The 13763-nt window shown below is 38.7% G+C and overlaps 1 long non-coding RNA gene across 2 annotated transcripts in view; it reads left to right on the forward strand.

Annotated features, from left to right (window-relative positions):
- The window catches only part of LOC129045470 (uncharacterized), a 196556-nt gene that overhangs the window by 72085 nt on the left and 110708 nt on the right, over nucleotides 1–13763 (forward strand). Inside the window, exon 4 of one of the 2 annotated variants that reach the window (XR_008505235.2) lies at nucleotides 1470–1653. The exons of the other annotated variant lie outside the window; for it this stretch is intronic. This is a non-coding gene — a long non-coding RNA (uncharacterized LOC129045470). Of the gene's footprint in view, nucleotides 1–1469; nucleotides 1654–13763 lie in introns of those variants that run through there. 2 annotated transcript variants of the gene reach the window in all.

Raw genomic sequence — 13763 nt, forward strand, 5'->3', positions numbered from 1 at the left:
TATAGCCAAAGCATAAGCAGTCTTGCTTTGAGTATAACGCAAAGTTTCATTTGTAAGACAATTCCCTGTACCTTCATAAAGATTTAATATTATATCTTTACTAATTATTAAAATAACTGTAGAACAACACTAACTGAAGGCATTTGTTAGACTAAACAGAGCAGGCAAATATGAGCTGATAGACCTTGGATAGTTAATCAAGTGAAAGTTTTCAGGCTAATAATAACAAAAATGGGGTTGTTAGTGAGTGCTAGATAACCGGTTAGATGTATAGAAGAGCGAAGAACATAACAAGGACTAGAGAAATTGATATTTGGTTATAATCTAAGCAAAGTGCACAAAGGATTTTGAAATGTCTATTGTGGTACTTCATTGAATAGCAAAGTGATACAGGCTTTTGGAGGAGAAATGTGATGTAGTGATTTTTTTTTTCTGAGAATTTTTGCTTTAATAGGAAGGGCTAGGGGTGCCTGGGTGGCTCAGTCGTTAAGCGTCTGCCTTCGGCTCAGGTCATGATCCCAGGGTCCTGGGATCGAACCCTGCATCGGGCTCCCTGCTCCGCGGGAAGCCTGCTTCTCCCTCTCCCACTCCCCCTGCTTGTGTTCCTTCTCTCGCTGTGTCTCTCTCTGTCAAATAAATAAATAAAATCTTAAAAAAAAAAATAGGAAGGGCTAATAATTTGAGATAAATCTTTTTTATCTTATTTAAAAATATTCTTAGAAATATTCTTCTGTTTTTTTTTTTTATTAACATATAATGTATTATTTGTTTTAGGGATACAGGTCTGTGATTCATCAGTCTTACACAATTCACAGTGCTCACCATAGCACATACCCCGCAGTGATTTTTTATTTAAATGACCATGTCTATCTTTATTGTTTGCCCACCCAATATTGGATTTCTTCCTTATCTCTGCTCTGCCGCTCTTCTTCTTCCTTATAATTGGAATCCCACTTTTGATTACATGTCAGGATGTCAATTGCTTCTGACCTTTTTTCTACTTCAAGAATATGAATCTTGACTAATCTAAGTCAGGGGATGGTAACCTGCAGTCTTGTCACCTGTTCTGTAAATAAAATTTTTTAAAGATTTATTTATTTATTTTAGAGAGGGAGGGAGAGCGAGGGTGTGTGTGTATGTGTGTTTGTGTGTGTGTGTAAGTGGGGGTGGAGAGGGGCAGAGGGAGAGAAAGAAAGAATCCTCAAGCACACTCCCCACACTGAGCACAGGGAGCTCCATCCCAGGACCCTGAGATCATGACCTGAGCCAAAATCCAGAGCTGTCCACTTAACCGACTGAAACACCCAGTTGCCTCTGTAAATAAAATTTATTGGAACATACTACACCCAATTATTTAGTATCACCTGTAGCTGCTTTCCTGCTATAACGGCTGAGTTCAGAGATCTTCAGAGATTAGCTGGGACACACAAAGCACACAAGGAAAATATTTTCTTTCTCTTGACCTTTAGATGTTGTGTGAAGATGTGATGCTGGGAGCTGCTGCATCCATGTTGTAACCACAAGAAGACAACTTAAAGCTAACATTATGAAGATGGAAAAGAACTTAGGTCTTTGATGTTATCACTGAACTGTTATATGAGTCAACTGTAATGTTCATATCTCAGGAGTTCTTATGTTGTAGTATAATAAATCTTTCTGTTGTTGACATTATGAGCTGGATCCTTTATTAATTGTTGCTAAAAAATCCTAATACATATAATACATATAACTTGTAAGGGACCAAATTGAAAAAGACAACAACAGAAAAGATGGTAAATAGGAATGACATACATGCACTAGGTTTGTGGGTATAGGATAAAAATTCTGGAAAAAATGAGAACTTTTAAGATTAAGCTATTGTATACATACAAGAATGATTATTATGGCATAATTATAATAGAAACAATTGTACACAACTTAGGAGTTCAGTAATAGGGGATAGGTTATGGTTGGGTTGCCTCATTGCACAATTGTTTGACCATATGATGGTGTTTCATGTGCAGAATACAATGTAAAGGCAAATTCAATAATACAATGCAAAATGCAATGAAAATGCAAAAATACAATGCAAATTCCCTTTGGATTACCTCTGGATGGATTCCAGAAGTCCTGGAACTACTAAAATAAGTGATGTTACACCCATCTAGACTACTGTATTTCCAACAAAATGATATCATAATAGACTAGTGACATCAATAAATCTCACCACAAAGGTTACAAAGCAAATATACACTGCAATTAGATCATGTAAAAAATACATAGAAAAAGGAGGAGAATACACTGAAATATTATTTGCATAATTATGAGTGCTTATAATTCTCATGATTGTATAATTATGTAAGATTTTAATTGTCTTCTTTTTTTTTTTTTAAAGATTTTATTTATTTATTTGACAGAGAGATAGAGAGAGAACAAGTAGTCAGAGAGGCAGGCAGAGGGAGAGGGAGAAGCAGGCTCTCCGCTGAGCAGGGAGCTGGACGTGGGGCTCAATCCCAGGACCCTGGGATCATAACCTGAGCCGAAGGCAGCCACTTAACCGACTGAGCCACCCAGGCGCCCCTTTAATTGTCTTCTTTATAAACTTCTATATTTTCCATTTTTGTACACAGAACAAGTGGTACTTTTATGATCAGAAAAAAATGCAAAACCTCTTTTTAGTTGTATGGTTCACTGACATGGTACTCAATAGAAACAACAACAAAAAATAGATTCAGTTTCTGTCACTTCTATTGCTTATCCTGTAGGTATGGCTGTATAATTTGGATGATATCTCTATTATATTTGACAAATGATATTCTTTCTACTGTTTCCTTTGCTCCTAAAACTATCTTTCACAGCAAGTGTAGCTTTAACTTATTTGGTTTCTGTTTCATGTAAATCAACAGTCTACTTCCACAAAGTCAAATGCAAAGGTTCTCCAGATATCAGACTCCCAAGAGGTAGTCTATGCATTCAGGAAGTGTGAAACATGCAGGCTTTGGGTGGCTGCCATTTCCTTCTGAGTAGTCTATTCCCACAGGTACATTATTACTCACATCTTTGGAAAAGATGAGAAGCGTTCCATGCTCTTCAACGTAAATTCTTTTGCTTGCATCTTCCCAAATGTAAGATAAACCTTGAAAATGACTGGCAAAAGTTTTTTGAAAGAAATAGTTACATTGGGGAGCCATTGCTCCATGCTTTAGAAAGAAAAAAAATAGCAGATGGTTATGTGACAACCACTAATCCAGTGATCGTTTTGGTTTTTTCTTATCTATGAGAAACCATCAGCACTTTTTAAAGAAGCAGTATATTATTATCATTAATCAAATGCTTTGATTTGGGGAATCAATTCATTGATTTGAGAGAACTGTCTGGGAGGTTTCTCTAGGAAATCATATTACTTAGAAGAGCTCAACGTTTGTGGCAACTTGGAGAATTCTTCCCGATCTTCAGTCTCAGAACAAACTATGGAACTGTTGTTTATCAGGCACTTGGAGGCAATATAATGTGAATTTGGGGAACTCAGTATATTTAGCAACATTGGAAATTTGATGGCTCCAGGAAAAAAAAATTGGAAACTATAACTAAGAGGTTTCATCTTGTATACCATACAGAAAAGAACATTCCTGTTTTTAATTAACTATTCATTTCCTTTGCAGGATGTGGCTGCAAGCAATCAAAGAAATTATTTGTAACAAAATGTCTATGGTTTACTAGCTTATTTCACTAAAGCATCATATTAATGAGCCCAAGTTTCAGATTCATCCCCAAGTGAGCCAGCGAATTCACTCTGGGTTGAAACAAACAACTCCACCCAAATTTAGCCAGCCATCTTGCAAAATTGTTCCTTGAGACTGGTTGAGTATGGATGGATGGATCAGTACAAACCCATTCTCACCAACCCCTGGAAAATCCCCTCATACCCAATTATGTCAAGAGTAGTGTCTTCATAAGGAGCAGCAGATTCTTGGTGTAAATGTTGCAAAGCCCAGTGGTTGAGCACATGGACTTTCCAGACAATCTGTCTGAGTTTATGTCCTGGCTCCAGGTTCAGTAGGCTTCAGACTCATTCTACTCGGGGCAAATTACTTAACCTCTCAGCCTTAATCTCTCCATTTGAGAAGTAGGTCAGATAGTAGGTTGTAGTAATTCATAGGGTAGTTGTAGCATTAGTTGTGATGATGTATTTAAGGTTCTTAGTGTAGCCTCTGGCACTTTAGTAACGGCTCAGAAAGTGTTACTACATAAGGTCCCTTGTTTTAGAAAGCAGCTTTTCAACACTGATGACATTTGTGGAACTCAAAGGATCATAGATATTTTTCTGGTGACCCTGTTTGAGTTCAACACAAAGAATGACCACTATGGATCCAACATGAACAGTGTTCTCTGGCAGACCTGGATTTCTACTCTTTATGGAATGTAGTGAGCTGGATGTGACCTGCCACCAGCTAATTGCCATTTAAATGAATGCAAATAGAAGCCCAGACTTCTACCCCACAGCTGAATGAGTCAGGGATTCCAACCCAGCAAATTGCCTGTTTATGGAATAAATCATTGAAAGCTCTCTCTGTGTGGCATTTTCCAGGTTTACCTGAAATCTGTCACTGAAGCCAGTGGTGGTCTGAGAGAGTGTGTAGGAGGAATTTAACCATGAAAATCTTATCTTAATCTTTTTCACAAGTACTCTGTGTCTTGACAATCTCAGGAATTTTATTGGCAGGTTGTCATGCGCCTTCTGCAGAGATTGGAATGCACCACTGGATGAGACAAACAGATGGTGTGGATCAGAGATTTTCCACTTTTTACTGAGAAATTTTGAAAAGATGGGGGAAAATCAAAATCACCATTTAAGGAGACAAAACTTCCTGATTCCTTATCAGTTAAAATCATTACCTAAAGCAAAAGTCTTTCTGCAAACACAACATTATGTTTTATATAAAATTATTTTCTTTCATTTTTTGTAGTGTTCAAGTAATTCTCCTAAGGATAAAAGTGAAATTAAATAGTATACAGAATTGCTGAAATTCTGTTGTTTGGGCTGCAGCATTTTCCTTACATTAGTCATTAGATCTATTTCTAAGTAATTTGTCTGAGATGTGGTATTTTTTGTTTGTTTTGCTAGTCTCCATTTATAGCTCAAGCATTTCTACAGTTGTTTCTGTGCTAACACTCTGCTTTTGTTAAAACGTATTTTTACTGCATTTTTGATTGTCAATATCATGCCATCTTTAAAGCCCCTTTCCCACTTTTTAAAAATTAAGGTATAATTGACATACAACATTGTATTCATTTCAGGTGTAAAAGGTAATGATTTGATATTTGTATGTATTGTGAAATGATCACCACAATAAGTCTATGTAACATCTATCACCATACATAGTTACAAAATTTTTTTCTTGTGATGAGAACTTTTAAGATTTATTCTCTTAGCAACTTTCAAATATGCAATATAGTATTATTAACTGTAGTCACCATGCCGTACATTATATTCTCATGACTAATTTGGAAATTTGTATTTTGTGATCCCCTTCACCAATTTTGCCCACCCCTCACCGCCCACCTCTGGCAACCACCAATCTACCAATCTGTTCTCTGTGTCTGTGAGCTCATTTTGTTTTGTTTTTAGATTCCATTTATAAGGGAGATCATCCAGTAATTGTCTTTCTTTGTTTGACATATTTCATTTAGCATATTGCCCTCAAGATTTATTTGAGTTGTCACAAATGGCAAGATTATATTCTTTTTAATGGCTAAATAATATTTCATATATCTACCACATTTTCTTTATTCATTTAGGTTGTTTCCATGTATTGGCAATTGCAAATAATGCTGCAGTGAACATAGGGTGTGTATATCATTTTGAATACACTTTTTCATTTTCTCCAGATAGATACTATATGTTATTTCTATTTTTAATTTTTTTTCTTTTTTTTCCTTAAAAAAATTTTTTTTATTCTTATGTTAATCCCCATACATTACATCATTAGTTTTAGATGTAGTGTTCCATGATTCATTGTTTGTGCATAACACCCAGTGCTCCATGCAGAATGTGCCCTCCTCAATACCCATCACCAGGCTAACCCATCCTCCCACCCCCCTCCCCTCAAGAACCCTCAGTTTGTTTTTCAGAGTCCATTGTCTCTCATGGTTCATCTACCCCTCCGATTTCCCCCCTTCATTCTTCCCCTCCTGCTACCTTCTTCTTCTTCTTCTTTTTTTTTTTTTCTTAACATATATTGCATTATTTGTTTCAGAGGTACAGATCTGAGATTCAACAGTCTTGCACAATTCACAGCACTTACCAGAGCACATACCCTCCCCAGTGTCCACCACCCAGTCAACCCCTCCCTCCCACCCCACCCCCACTCCAGCAACCCTCAGTTTGTTTCCTGCGATTAAGAATTCCTCACATCAGTGAGATCATATGATACATGTCTTTCTCTGTTTGACTTATTTCGCTCAACATAATAACATCCAGTTCCATCCACATCGTTGCAAATGGCAAGATCTCATTCCTTTTGATGGCTGCATAATATTCCATTGTATATATATATGTATACCACATCTTCTTTATCCATTCATCTGTCGATGGACATCTTGGCTCTTTCCACAGTTTGGCTATTGTGGACATTCTGCTATAAACATTGGGGTGCACGTACCCTTTCGGATCCCTACTTTTGTATCTTTGGGGTAAATACCCAGTAGTGCAATTGCTGGATCATAGGGTAGCTCTATTTTCAACTTTTTGAGGAACCTCCATACTGTTTTCCAGAGTGGCTGCACCAGCTTGCATTCCCACCAACAGTGTAGGAGGGTTCCCATTTCTCCGCATCCCCGCCAACATCTGTCGTTTCCTGACTTGTTAATTTTAGCCATTCTGACTGGTGTGAGGTGGTATCTCATTGAGGTTTTGATTTGGATTTCCCTGATGCCGAGCGATATTGAGCACTTTTTCATGTGTCTGTTGGCCATTTGGATGTCTTCTTTGGAAAAATGTCTGTTCATGTTTTCTGCCCATTTCTTGATTGGATTCTTTGTTCTTTGGGTGTTGAGTTTGTTAAGTTCTTTATAGATTTTGGATACTAGCCCTTTATCTGATATGTCATTTGCAAATATCTTCTCCCATTCTGTCGGTTGTCTTTTGGTTTTGTTGACTGTTTCCTTTGCTTTGCAAAAGCTTTTTATCTTGATGAAGTCCCAATAGTTCATTTTTTGCCCTTGCTTCCCTTGACTTTGGCGATGTTTCTAGGAAGAAGTTGCTTCGGCTGAGGTCAAAGAGGTTGCTGCCTGTGTTCTCCTTTAGGATTTGGATGGACTCCTGTCTCACATTGAGGTCTTTCAACCATTTGGAGTCTATTTTTGTGTGTGGTGTAAGGAAATGGTCCAGTTTCATTCTTCTGCATGTGGCTATCCAATTTTCCCAACACCATTTGTTGAAGAGACTGTCTTTTTTCCATTGGACATTCTTTCCTGCTTTGTCAAAGATGAGTTGACCATAGAGTTGAGGGTCCATTTCTGGGCTCTCTATTCTGTTCCATTGATCTGTGTGTCTGTTTTTGTGCCAGTACCATGCTGTCTTGATGATGACAGCTTTGTAATAGAGCTGGAAGTCCGGAATTGTGATGCCGCCAGCTTTGCTTTTCTTTTTCAACATTCCTCTGGCTATGCGGGGTCTTTTCTGGTTCCATACGAATTTTAGGATTATTTGTTCCATTTCTTTGAAAAAAGTGGATGGTATTTTGATGGGGATTGCATTGAATGTGTAGATTGCTCTAGGTAGCATTGACATCTTCACAATATTTGTTCTTCCAATCCATGAGCATGGAATGTTTTTCCATTTCTTTGTGTCTTCCTCAATTTCTTTCATGAGTATTTTATAGTTTTCTGAGTACAGATCCTTTGTCTCTTTGGTTAGATTTATTCCTAGGTATCTTATGGTTTTGGGTGCAATTGTAAATGGGATCAACTCCTGAATTTCTCTTTCTTCTGTCTTGTTGTTGGTGTATAGGAATGCCACTGACTTCTGTGCATTGATTTTATATCCTGCCACTTTACTGAATTCCTGTATGAGTTCTAGCAGTTTTGGGGTGGAGTCTTTGGGGTTTTCCACATAAAGAATCATATCATCTGCAAAGAGTGAGAGTTTGACTTCTTCTTTGCCGATTTGGATGCCTTTGATTTCTTTTTGTTGTCTGATTGCTGTGGCTAGGACTTCCAATACTATGTTGAATAGCAGTGGTGATAGTAGACATCCCTGCTGCATTCCTGACCTTAGGGGGAAAGCTCTCAGTTTTTCCCCATTGAGAATGATATTTGCTGTAGGTTTTTTATAGATGGCTTTTATGATATTGAGGTATGTACCCTCTATGCCTATACTCTGAAGAGTTTTGATCAAGAAAGGATGCTGTACTTTGTCAAATGCTTTTTCTGCATCTATTGAGAGGATCATATGATTCTTGTTCTTTCTTTTGTTAATGTGTTGTATCACGTTGATTGATTTGTGGATGTTGAACCAACCTTACAGCCCAGGGATAAATCCCACTTGGTCGTGGTGAATAATCCTTTTAATGGACTGTTGGGTCCTATTGGCTAGTATTTTGGTGAGAATTTTTGCATCCATGTTCATCAGGGATATTGGTCTGTAGTTCTCCTTTTTGATGGGGTCTTTGTCTGGTTTTGGGATCAAGGTAATGGTGGCCTCATAAAATGACTTTGGAAGTTTTCCTTCCATTTCTATTTTTTGGAACAGTTTCAGAAGAATAGATATTAATTCTTCTTGAAATGTTTGGTAGAATTCCCCTGGGAAGCCATCTGGTCCTGGGCTTTTGTTTTTGGGAGATTTTTGATGACTCCTTCAATTTCCTTAGTGGTGATAGGTCTGTTCAGGTTTTCTATTTCTTCCTGGTTCAGTTTTGGTAGTTGATAAATCTCTAGGAATGCATCCATTTCTTCCAGGTTATCTAATTTGCTGGCATAGAGTTGCTCATAATATGTTCTTATAATTGTTTGTATTTCTTTGGTGTTGGTTGTGATCTCTCCTCTTTCATTCATGATTTTGTTGATTTGGGTCATTTCTCTTTTCTTTTTGATAAGTCTGGCCAGGGGTTTATCAATCTTGTTAATTCTTTCAAAGAACCAGCTCCTAGTTTTGTTGATCTGTTCTGCTGTTCTTTTGGTGTGTATTTCATTGATTTCTGCTCTGATCTTTATTATTTCTCTTCTCTTGCTGGGTTTAGGCTTTATTTGCTGTTCTTTCTCCAGCTCCTTTAGGTGGAGGGTTAGGTTGTGTACTTGAGACCTTTCCTGTTTCTTGAGAAAGGCTTGTATTGCTATACACTTTCCTCTTAGGACTGCCTTTGCTGCATCCCAAAGATTTTGAATAGTTGTGTTTTCATTATCATTGGTTTCCATGAATTTTTAAAATTCTTCTTTAATTTCCTGGTTGACCCATTCATTCTTCAGTAGGATGCTCTTTAGCCTCCATGTATTTGAGTTCTTTCCGACTTTCCTCTTGTGATTGAGTTCTAGTTTCAAAGCATTGTGGTCTGGAAATAGGCAGGGAATGATCCCAATCTTTTGGTACCGGTTGAGACCTGATTTATGACCTAGGATGTGATCTATTCTGGAGAATGTTCCATGGGCACTAGAGAAGAATGTATTCTGTTGCTTTGGGATGGAATGTTCTGAATATGTCTGTGAAGTCCATTTGGTCCAGTGTGTCATTTAAAGTCTTTATTTCCTTGTTGATCTTTTGCTTAGACGATCTGTCCATTTTAGTGAGGGGGGTGTTAAAGTCCCCCACTATTATTGTATTGTTGTCGATGTGTTTCTTTGCTTTTGTTATTAATTGTCTTATATAATTGGCTGCTCCCATGTTAGGGGCATAGATATTTATAATTGTTAGATCTTCTTGTTGAATAGACCCTTTAAGTAGGATATAGTGTCCTTCCTCATCTCTTATTACAGTCTTTGGTTTAAAATCTAATTTGTCTGATATAAGGATTGCCACCCCAGCTTTCTTTTGGTGTCCATTAGCATGGTAAATGGTTTTCCACCCCCTCACTTTCAATCTGGGGGTGTCTTTGGTTCTAAAATGAGTCTCTTGCAGACAGCATATCGATGGGTCTTGTTTTTTAATCCAATCTGATAGCCTGTGTCTTTTGATTGGGGCATTTAGCCCATTTACATTCAGGGTAACTATTGAAAGATAGGAATTTAGTGCCATTGTATTGTCTGTAAGGTGACTGTTACTGTATATTGTCTGTGTTCCTTTCTGGTGTATGTTGCTTTTAGGGTCTCTCTTTGCTTAGAGGACCCCTTTCAAGATTTCCTGTAGGGCTGGTTTTGTGTTTGCAAATTCCTTTAGTTTTTGTTTGTCCTGGAAGCTTTTTATCTCTCCTTCAATTTTCATTGACAGCCTAGCTGGATAGAGTATTCTTGGCTGCATATTTTTCTCATTTAGTGCTCTGAATATTTCCTGCCAGTCATTTCTGGCCTGCCGGGTCTCTGTGGATAGGTCTGTTGCCAATCTAATGTTTCTACCCTTGTAGGTTACATATCTCTTCTCCCGAGGTGCTTTCAGGATTTTCTCTTTGTCTATGAGACTCATAAGTTTTACTATTAGATGTCGGGGTGTTGACCTATTTTTATTGATTTTGAGAGGAGTTCTCTGTGCTTCCTGGATTTTGATGCCTGTTTCCTTCCCCAAATTAGGGAAGTTCTCTGCTATAATTTGCTCCATTATACCTTCTGCCCCTCTCTCTCTTTCTTCTTCTTCTGGGATCCCAATTATTCTAATGTTCTTTCATCTTATGGTATCGCTTATCTCTCAAATTCTGCCCTTGTGATCCAGTAGTTGTTTATCTCTCTTTTTCTCAGCTTCTTTATTTTCCATCATTTGGTCTTCTATATTACTGATTCTCTCTTCTGCCTCATTTATCCTAGCAGTTAGTGCCCCCATATTTGATTGCACCTCATTAATAGCCTTTTTGATTTCAACTTGGTTAGATTTTAGTTCTTTTACTTCTCCAGAAAGGGTTTCTCTAATAACTTCCATGCTTTTCTCAAGCGCAGCTAGTATCTTTAAAGTGATGATTCTGAACTCTAGATCCGACATCGTACTAATGTCCATATTGAGTAGGTCCCTGGCAGTCGGTACTACCTCTTGTTCTTTTTGTTGAGGTGATTTTTTCCGTCTTGTCATTTTGTGCAGAGGAGAATAGATTAATGAGAGAACAAAATGCTAGCAGAGTAACAACGTCCCAGAAATGATACTCTAAACAAATCAGAAAAGACCTGAAACAGTGGGAAAAGAAAGGGAAAGAGAGAAAAAAGAAAAAGAAAAAAAAGAAAAAGAAAAAGATAAAGATAAAAACAAACAAAACAGAGCAAAACAAAACAACAACAACAACAAAAAACCAGAATGTGATCAAATATGATCAGACTGGTATATAGATCAGTGCCACACACTAGATTTTGGGTGTATTTTGGTCTGTTAGAAGAAAGTGCCTCCCAAAATTTTAAAGAAAGAAAAACTTATATATGTACAAAAATAAGGGTTGATATGATGAAGGGGTGGAATATGACTGTAAAGATGGAAATTATAAAAAATTTTATAAAAGGAATTGATAAGAAGTTGTTTGAAAAAAGAAAGAAGAGGATTTAAAAAAGGAAAAAAAGAAAAAAAAAGGGAGAGAATGTGATCAGGCAGGGGAGTAGAAAAAAACCATATACTAGAGATTTAGGGTATATTTTGATCTGTTAGAAGAAACTATCTCAAAAATTTAAAGAGAGAACAACTCCTATATATATGCCAAAAATATGGGTAACTACTATGAAGGGATAGAATATGACTCTAAAAATGAAAAATAAAAATGTCTTTTTAAAAAAGGGATTGATAAGATGTTGGTTGAAAAAGGGAAAAAGAAAAATTCAAAAAGAAAAAGAAAAAAAGACAGTTAAAAAAAATTAACTTTGAAAGACTAAAGAATCATGGTAAAAAAGCCATGAATTCTATGTGTAGTATTCCCCTAGCGCTGGAGTTCTGCCTTTCTCATTGATCGGTAAACTTGGTCTTGGCTGGCTGTTCTCGCTGATCTTCTGGGGGAGGGGCCTGTTGCCATGGTTTCCAAATGTCTTTGCCGGAGGCGGAATTGCCCCGCCCTTGCCCAGTCGGGGCTAAGTAATCTGCTCGGGTTGCTCTCCAGAGCTTTTGTTCCCTGTGAGCTTTCCGTACAGCTTTGGAGGCGGAGAGTGAAAATGGCAGCCTCCCAATCTCTGCCCTGGAGGAGCTGAGAACTCAGAGCCCCGCTCCTCAGTGAGCCCCCAGAGAAAAGCAGTCAGTCACTCCCAGCTCCCCGGTCTCCAGCCGCACTCCGTGCTCACCCGGCCTATGACCGCGCGTTTCTATCTCTGGCACCTGACCCCAGGTGGAGTCTCCAAACCCAGCAAATCCCTGTGGTGCACTCCCGCGCCGCTCCTCCCGGGGGAGGAAGGTGAGTCTCCCCGGATCTGCCGCTTATTGGGTCCCTGCTGGAGGAGCAGTGGCCCGACTGTGCCGTGGATCACAGTTTATGGCAACCCTGAGCTGAGAGCCCGCGCCTGGGCTCCATCTCTGCAGCTGGCTTCCCCACTCCGACACCTGGGAGCTCTGCTGCACTCAGGCACCCCTGGTCTTTCTGTGACCCCGAGGGTCCTGAGACCACACTGTCCCGCGAGGGTTCCACCCCCCGCTTAGCCACCGGAGTGACGTCCCTCAGCGGAGCAGACTTTTAAAAGTTCCGATTTTGGGGCGACCTGGGTGGTTCAGTCGTTAAGCGTCTGCCTTCGGCTCAGGTCATAATCCCAGGGTCCTGGGATTGAGCCCCGCATCAGGCTCCCTGCTCCGCGGGAAGTCTGCTTCTCCCTCTCCCACTCCCCTGCTTGTGATCCTGCTCTCACTATCTCTCTCTATCAAATAAGTAAATAAAATCTTTAAAAAAAAAAAAGTTCCGATTTTGTGCTCCGCGGCTCTATCACTTGCCAGAAGCGGCCGACGGAGGCCCCTCCCCCGCCGTCTATCCTCCCGAATATCGCCTCGGATTCACTTCTCCACACGTCCTACCTTCCAGAAAGTGGTCGCTTTTCTGTTCAGAGAGTTGTTGCTATTCTTTTCTTTGATCTCCTGTTGAGTTTGTAGGTGTTCAGAATCGTTTGATCCCTATCCAGCTGAATTCCTGATAGGAGATGAAATCCAGGTCTCCTACTCCTCTGCCATCTTGCTCCGCCCCCTTAGTTTTTATTTTTAATTTTTTAAGAACCTCCATACTGTCTTCCATAGTGGCTGCACCAATTTATATTGCCACAAACGGTGTAGTAGCGTTCCCTTTTCCCTACATCCTGTCCAACACTTGTTATTTCTTATCTTTTTAGTAATAGCCCTTCTACCATCTATGAGGTGAAATCTCATTGTGGTTTTGATTTACATTTCCCTGATGATTAGTGATATTGAGCATATTTTCATGTACCTGTTGGCTATCTGTATGCCTTTGGAAAATTGTCTATTCATCTATTCAGATCCTCTGCCCATTTTTTAATCTAGTTGTTTTTTTTTTTTGCTATTGAATTGCATGAGTTCTTTATATATTTTGATACTAGCCCCATATATATGAGATATATGACTTGCAAATATTTTCTTCCATTCAGTGGGTTGCCTTTTTATTTTGTTAATGGTTTTGTTCGCTGTGAAGATTTTTAGTTTGATGTATCCCACTTACTCATTTTTACTTTTGTTGCCTTTGCTT

The sequence above is a fragment of the Mirounga angustirostris genome, unplaced genomic scaffold (genome assembly GCF_029215605.1).
Source record: "Mirounga angustirostris isolate CCGP_5_RB_7025 unplaced genomic scaffold, mMirAng1.0.hap1 SCAF_12, whole genome shotgun sequence".
In the NCBI taxonomy this organism is placed as follows: domain Eukaryota; kingdom Metazoa; phylum Chordata; class Mammalia; order Carnivora; family Phocidae; genus Mirounga; species Mirounga angustirostris.